General features: G+C 43.8%; 12 non-coding genes across 12 annotated transcripts; 6 read left to right on the top strand and 6 right to left on the bottom strand.

The window, feature by feature from the left end:
* trnav-aac lies at window positions 1–73 on the top strand. Its single transcript has one exon. It is a non-coding gene; the product is annotated as a tRNA-Val (tRNA).
* Window positions 74–650: 577 nt separating this feature from the next.
* On the bottom strand, window positions 651–722 carry trnad-guc. Its single transcript has one exon. It is a non-coding gene; the product is annotated as a tRNA-Asp (tRNA).
* Window positions 723–974: 252 nt separating this feature from the next.
* trnav-aac lies at window positions 975–1,047 on the top strand. Its single transcript has one exon. It is a non-coding gene; the product is annotated as a tRNA-Val (tRNA).
* A 589-nt stretch (window positions 1,048–1,636) lies between these two features.
* Window positions 1,637–1,708, bottom strand: trnad-guc. Its single transcript has one exon. It is a non-coding gene; the product is annotated as a tRNA-Asp (tRNA).
* A 252-nt stretch (window positions 1,709–1,960) lies between these two features.
* Window positions 1,961–2,033, top strand: trnav-aac. The gene has a single exon. It is a non-coding gene; the product is annotated as a tRNA-Val (tRNA).
* Window positions 2,034–2,622: 589 nt separating this feature from the next.
* trnad-guc lies at window positions 2,623–2,694 on the bottom strand. Its single transcript has one exon. It is a non-coding gene; the product is annotated as a tRNA-Asp (tRNA).
* Window positions 2,695–3,607: 913 nt separating this feature from the next.
* trnad-guc lies at window positions 3,608–3,679 on the bottom strand. The gene has a single exon. It is a non-coding gene; the product is annotated as a tRNA-Asp (tRNA).
* Window positions 3,680–3,931: 252 nt separating this feature from the next.
* Window positions 3,932–4,004, top strand: trnav-aac. Its single transcript has one exon. It is a non-coding gene; the product is annotated as a tRNA-Val (tRNA).
* Window positions 4,005–4,593: 589 nt separating this feature from the next.
* trnad-guc lies at window positions 4,594–4,665 on the bottom strand. Its single transcript has one exon. It is a non-coding gene; the product is annotated as a tRNA-Asp (tRNA).
* Window positions 4,666–4,917: 252 nt separating this feature from the next.
* trnav-aac lies at window positions 4,918–4,990 on the top strand. The gene has a single exon. It is a non-coding gene; the product is annotated as a tRNA-Val (tRNA).
* Window positions 4,991–5,579: 589 nt separating this feature from the next.
* Window positions 5,580–5,651, bottom strand: trnad-guc. The gene has a single exon. It is a non-coding gene; the product is annotated as a tRNA-Asp (tRNA).
* A 252-nt stretch (window positions 5,652–5,903) lies between these two features.
* Window positions 5,904–5,976, top strand: trnav-aac. The gene has a single exon. It is a non-coding gene; the product is annotated as a tRNA-Val (tRNA).
* Window positions 5,977–6,000: the final 24 nt, after the last annotated feature.

Genomic DNA, 6,000 nt, shown 5'->3' with positions numbered 1-6,000 from the left:
GTTTCTGTAGTGTAGTGGTCATCACGTTCGCCTAACACGCGAAAGGTCCCCGGCTCAAAACCGGGCAGAAACACTCTTCTTTGATCCTGATCAACTTCAAAGAACTCAACCAAGAAAAGTTATCGGGAATCTAGATAGAGTAAAAAGCTCTTTCAGAAATATGGCAGTCTTTTCAAGACAATTGTTTGTTGAGCATGGCTTTTGAATTGTACGGCTTTGGCTCTCCGTGTATTCAAATCGAAGAGGCATGTCGTCCTGTGAACAACTGAAGGTTGTTAATAGCAGTTATGCTCAGGGTACTTCAATTCTGCAACCAAGGACTTTCTTTTCGTTCCTGCTCATAGTTTGTCCGGTCAAAATGGAAAATATAAAGGGATTTCTTTCCTTGCTTGATTTTGTCTGTCAAAAGTGCAATCGTTGAGCGCATTGCAGTGGTCATTGATTGTAATTCTCCTTCAATGATTTGAAGCATGCTCTTGGTAGCTTTGTCATGGATATTATAATGATGACCATACGAAATTTCAGTTGCCATGGTTCAGGTACGCGCTTATCCGAAAGTGTTTCCAAGGGCCTCTTGGTGGCATCCTCGTTCATGAGTTGATTGATGCTTGCCTCCTTTGGTGAATAAAGGCTGGCTGTTATTGAAAACTCTCCCCGTCGGGGAATCGAACCCCGGTCTTCTGCGTGACAAGCAGAGATACTGTCCACTATACTAACGAGGAATGTTCTAGTAGCAATCCTAGCACGTCAACCCTACGTGGCGCTCTTCGAGGGGTTACAGGTCATATCCAGGATAGCATTTGGGTTCAGTATACAGTTGCTGTCACGAAAGTCAATGACGCTGCAGCTGTGACTGGATCCAGTGTAACATCTCTCAGAGTCTCAGAAATCAACATGTGGTCCGTCGTTTTGAAGGTTTACAATTAAATATCAATGTTGCATCTACGCGCAAACGTGTACTTAGCTTTCCAGCAGTTTCTGTAGTGTAGTGGTCATCACGTTCGCCTAACACGCGAAAGGTCCCCGGCTCAAAACCGGGCAGAAACACTCTTCTTTGATCCTGATCAACTTCAAAGAACTCAACCAAGAAGAGTTATCGGGAATCTAGATAGAGTAAAAAGCACTTTCAGTAATATGGCAGTTGAATGTTGAGTCTTTTCAAGACAATTGTTTGTTGAGCATGGCTTTTGAATTGTACGGCTTTGGCTCTCCGTGTATTCAAATCGAAGAGGCATGTCGTCCTGTGAACAACTGAAGGTTGTTAATAGCAGTTATGCTCAGGGTACTTCAATTCTGCAACCAAGGACTTTCTTTTCGTTCCTGCTCATAGTTTGTCCGGTCAAAATGGAAAATATAAAGGGATTTCTTTCCTTGCTTGATTTTGTCTGTCAAAAGTGCAATCGTTGAGCGCATTGCAGTGGTCATTGATTGTAATTCTCCTTCAATGATTTGAAGCATGCTCTTGGTAGCTTTGTCATGGATATTATAATGATGACCATACGAAATTTCAGTTGCCATGGTTCAGGTACGCGCTTATCCGAAAGTGTTTCCAAGGGCCTCTTGGTGGCATCCTCGTTCATGAGTTGATTGATGCTTGCCTCCTTTGGTGAATAAAGGCTGGCTGTTATTGAAAATTCTCCCCGTCGGGGAATCGAACCCCGGTCTTCTGCGTGACAAGCAGAGATACTGTCCACTATACTAACGAGGAATGTTCTGGTAGCAATCCTAGCACGTCAACCCTACGTGGCGCTCTTCGAGGGGTTACAGGTCATATCCAGGATAGCATTTGGGTTCAGTATACAGTTGCTGTCACGAAAGTCAATGACGCTGCAGCTGTGACTGGATCCAGTGTAAAATCTCTCAGAGTCTCAGAAATCAACATGTGGTCCGTCGTTTTGAAGGTTTACAATTAAATATCAATGTTGCATCTACGCGCAAACGTGTACTTAGCTTTCCAGCAGTTTCTGTAGTGTAGTGGTCATCACGTTCGCCTAACACGCGAAAGGTCCCCGGCTCAAAACCGGGCAGAAACACTCTTCTTTGATCCTGATCAACTTCAAAGAACTCAACCAAGAAGAGTTATCGGGAATCTAGATAGAGTAAAAAGCACTTTCAGTAATATGGCAGTTGAATGTTGAGTCTTTTCAAGACAATTGTTTGTTGAGCATGGCTTTTGAATTGTACGGCTTTGGCTCTCCGTGTATTCAAATCGAAGAGGCATGTCGTCCTGTGAACAACTGAAGGTTGTTAATAGCAGTTATGCTCAGGGTACTTCAATTCTGCAACCAAGGACTTTCTTTTCGTTCCTGCTCATAGTTTGTCCGGTCAAAATGGAAAATATAAAGGGATTTCTTTCCTTGCTTGATTTTGTCTGTCAAAAGTGCAATCGTTGAGCGCATTGCAGTGGTCATTGATTGTAATTCTCCTTCAATGATTTGAAGCATGCTCTTGGTAGCTTTGTCATGGATATTATAATGATGACCATACGAAATTTCAGTTGCCATGGTTCAGGTACGCGCTTATCCGAAAGTGTTTCCAAGGGCCTCTTGGTGGCATCCTCGTTCATGAGTTGATTGATGCTTGCCTCCTTTGGTGAATAAAGGCTGGCTGTTATTGAAAATTCTCCCCGTCGGGGAATCGAACCCCGGTCTTCTGCGTGACAAGCAGAGATACTGTCCACTATACTAACGAGGAATGTTCTAGTAGCAATCCTAGCACGTCAACCCTACGTGGCGCTCTTCGAGGGGTTACAGGTCATATCCAGGATAGCATTTGGGTTCAGTATACAGTTGCTGTCACGAAAGTCAATGACGCTGCAGCTGTGACTGGATCCAGTGTAAAATCTCTCAGAGTCTCAGAAATCAACATGTGGTCCGTCGTTTTGAAGGTTTACAATTAAATATCAATGTTGCATCTACGCGCAAACGTGTACTTAGCTTTCCAGCAGTTTCTGTAGTGTAGTGGTCATCACGTTCGCCTACACGCGAAAGGTCCCCGGCTCAAAACCGGGCAGAAACACTCTTCTTTGATCCTGATCAACTTCAAAGAACTCAACCAAGAAGAGTTATCGGGAATCTAGATAGAGTAAAAAGCACTTTCAGTAATATGGCAGTTGAATGTTGAGTCTTTTCAAGACAATTGTTTGTTGAGCATGGCTTTTGAATTGTACGGCTTTGGCTCTCCGTGTATTCAAATCGAAGAGGCATGTCGTCCTGTGAACAACTGAAGGTTGTTAATAGCAGTTATGCTCAGGGTACTTCAATTCTGCAACCAAGGACTTTCTTTTCGTTCCTGCTCATAGTTTGTCCGGTCAAAATGGAAAATATAAAGGGATTTCTTTCCTTGCTTGATTTTGTCTGTCAAAAGTGCAATCGTTGAGCGCATTGCAGTGGTCATTGATTGTAATTCTCCTTCAATGATTTGAAGCATGCTCTTGGTAGCTTTGTCATGGATATTATAATGATGACCATACGAAATTTCAGTTGCCATGGTTCAGGTACGCGCTTATCCGAAAGTGTTTCCAAGGGCCTCTTGGTGGCATCCTCGTTCATGAGTTGATTGATGCTTGCCTCCTTTGGTGAATAAAGGCTGGCTGTTATTGAAAACTCTCCCCGTCGGGGAATCGAACCCCGGTCTTCTGCGTGACAAGCAGAGATACTGTCCACTATACTAACGAGGAATGTTCTAGTAGCGATCCTAGCACGTCAACCCTACGTGGCGCTCTTCGAGGGGTTACAGGTCATATCCAGGATAGCATTTGGGTTCAGTATACAGTTGCTGTCACGAAAGTCAATGACGCTGCAGCTGTGACTGGATCCAGTGTAACATCTCTCAGAGTCTCAGAAATCAACATGTGGTCCGTCGTTTTGAAGGTTTACAATTAAATATCAATGTTGCATCTACGCGCAAACGTGTACTTAGCTTTCCAGCAGTTTCTGTAGTGTAGTGGTCATCACGTTCGCCTAACACGCGAAAGGTCCCCGGCTCAAAACCGGGCAGAAACACTCTTCTTTGATCCTGATCAACTTCAAAGAACTCAACCAAGAAGAGTTATCGGGAATCTAGATAGAGTAAAAAGCACTTTCAGTAATATGGCAGTTGAATGTTGAGTCTTTTCAAGACAATTGTTTGTTGAGCATGGCTTTTGAATTGTACGGCTTTGGCTCTCCGTGTATTCAAATCGAAGAGGCATGTCGTCCTGTGAACAACTGAAGGTTGTTAATAGCAGTTATGCTCAGGGTACTTCAATTCTGCAACCAAGGACTTTCTTTTCGTTCCTGCTCATAGTTTGTCCGGTCAAAATGGAAAATATAAAGGGATTTCTTTCCTTGCTTGATTTTGTCTGTCAAAAGTGCAATCGTTGAGCGCATTGCAGTGGTCATTGATTGTAATTCTCCTTCAATGATTTGAAGCATGCTCTTGGTAGCTTTGTCATGGATATTATAATGATGACCATACGAAATTTCAGTTGCCATGGTTCAGGTACGCGCTTATCCGAAAGTGTTTCCAAGGGCCTCTTGGTGGCATCCTCGTTCATGAGTTGATTGATGCTTGCCTCCTTTGGTGAATAAAGGCTGGCTGTTATTGAAAATTCTCCCCGTCGGGGAATCGAACCCCGGTCTTCTGCGTGACAAGCAGAGATACTGTCCACTATACTAACGAGGAATGTTCTAGTAGCGATCCTAGCACGTCAACCCTACGTGGTGCTCTTCGAGGGGTTACAGGTCATATCCAGGATAGCATTTGGGTTCAGTATACAGTTGCTGTCACGAAAGTCAATGACGCTGCAGCTGTGACTGGATCCAGTGTAACATCTCTCAGAGTCTCAGAAATCAACATGTGGTCCGTCGTTTTGAAGGTTTACAATTAAATATCAATGTTGCATCTACGCGCAAACGTGTACTTAGCTTTCCAGCAGTTTCTGTAGTGTAGTGGTCATCACGTTCGCCTAACACGCGAAAGGTCCCCGGCTCAAAACCGGGCAGAAACACTCTTCTTTGATCCTGATCAACTTCAAAGAACTCAACCAAGAGAGTTATCGGGAATCTAGATAGAGTAAAAAGCATCTTTCAGTAATATGGCAGTTGAATGTTGAGTCTTTTCAAGACAATTGTTTGTTGAGCATGGCTTTTGAATTGTACGGCTTTGGCTCTCCGTGTATTCAAATCGAAGAGGCATGTCGTCCTGTGAACAACTGAAGGTTGTTAATAGCAGTTATGCTCAGGGTACTTCAATTCTGCAACCAAGGACTTTCTTTTCGTTCCTGCTCATAGTTTGTCCGGTCAAAATGGAAAATATAAAGGGATTTCTTTCCTTGCTTGATTTTGTCTGTCAAAAGTGCAATCGTTGAGCGCATTGCAGTGGTCATTGATTGTAATTCTCCTTCAATGATTTGAAGCATGCTCTTGGTAGCTTTGTCATGGATATTATAATGATGACCATACGAAATTTCAGTTGCCATGGTTCAGGTACGCGCTTATCCGAAAGTGTTTCCAAGGGCCTCTTGGTGGCATCCTCGTTCATGAGTTGATTGATGCTTGCCTCCTTTGGTGAATAAAGGCTGGCTGTTATTGAAAATTCTCCCCGTCGGGGAATCGAACCCCGGTCTTCTGCGTGACAAGCAGAGATACTGTCCACTATACTAACGAGGAATGTTCTAGTAGCGATCCTAGCACGTCAACCCTACGTGGCGCTCTTCGAGGGGTTACAGGTCATATCCAGGATAGCATTTGGGTTCAGTATACAGTTGCTGTCACGAAAGTCAATGACGCTGCAGCTGTGACTGGATCCAGTGTAAAATCTCTCAGAGTCTCAGAAATCAACATGTGGTCCGTCGTTTTGAAGGTTTACAATTAAATATCAATGTTGCATCTACGCGCAAACGTGTACTTAGCTTTCCAGCAGTTTCTGTAGTGTAGTGGTCATCACGTTCGCCTAACACGCGAAAGGTCCCCGGCTCAAAACCGGGCAGAAACACTCTTCTTTGATCCTGATCAACTT

This window comes from Trematomus bernacchii, unplaced genomic scaffold, assembly GCF_902827165.1.
Source record: "Trematomus bernacchii unplaced genomic scaffold, fTreBer1.1, whole genome shotgun sequence".
Classification (NCBI taxonomy): Eukaryota; Metazoa; Chordata; class Actinopteri; order Perciformes; family Nototheniidae; genus Trematomus; species Trematomus bernacchii.
This window is presented reverse-complemented; position numbering and strand designations above follow the sequence as displayed.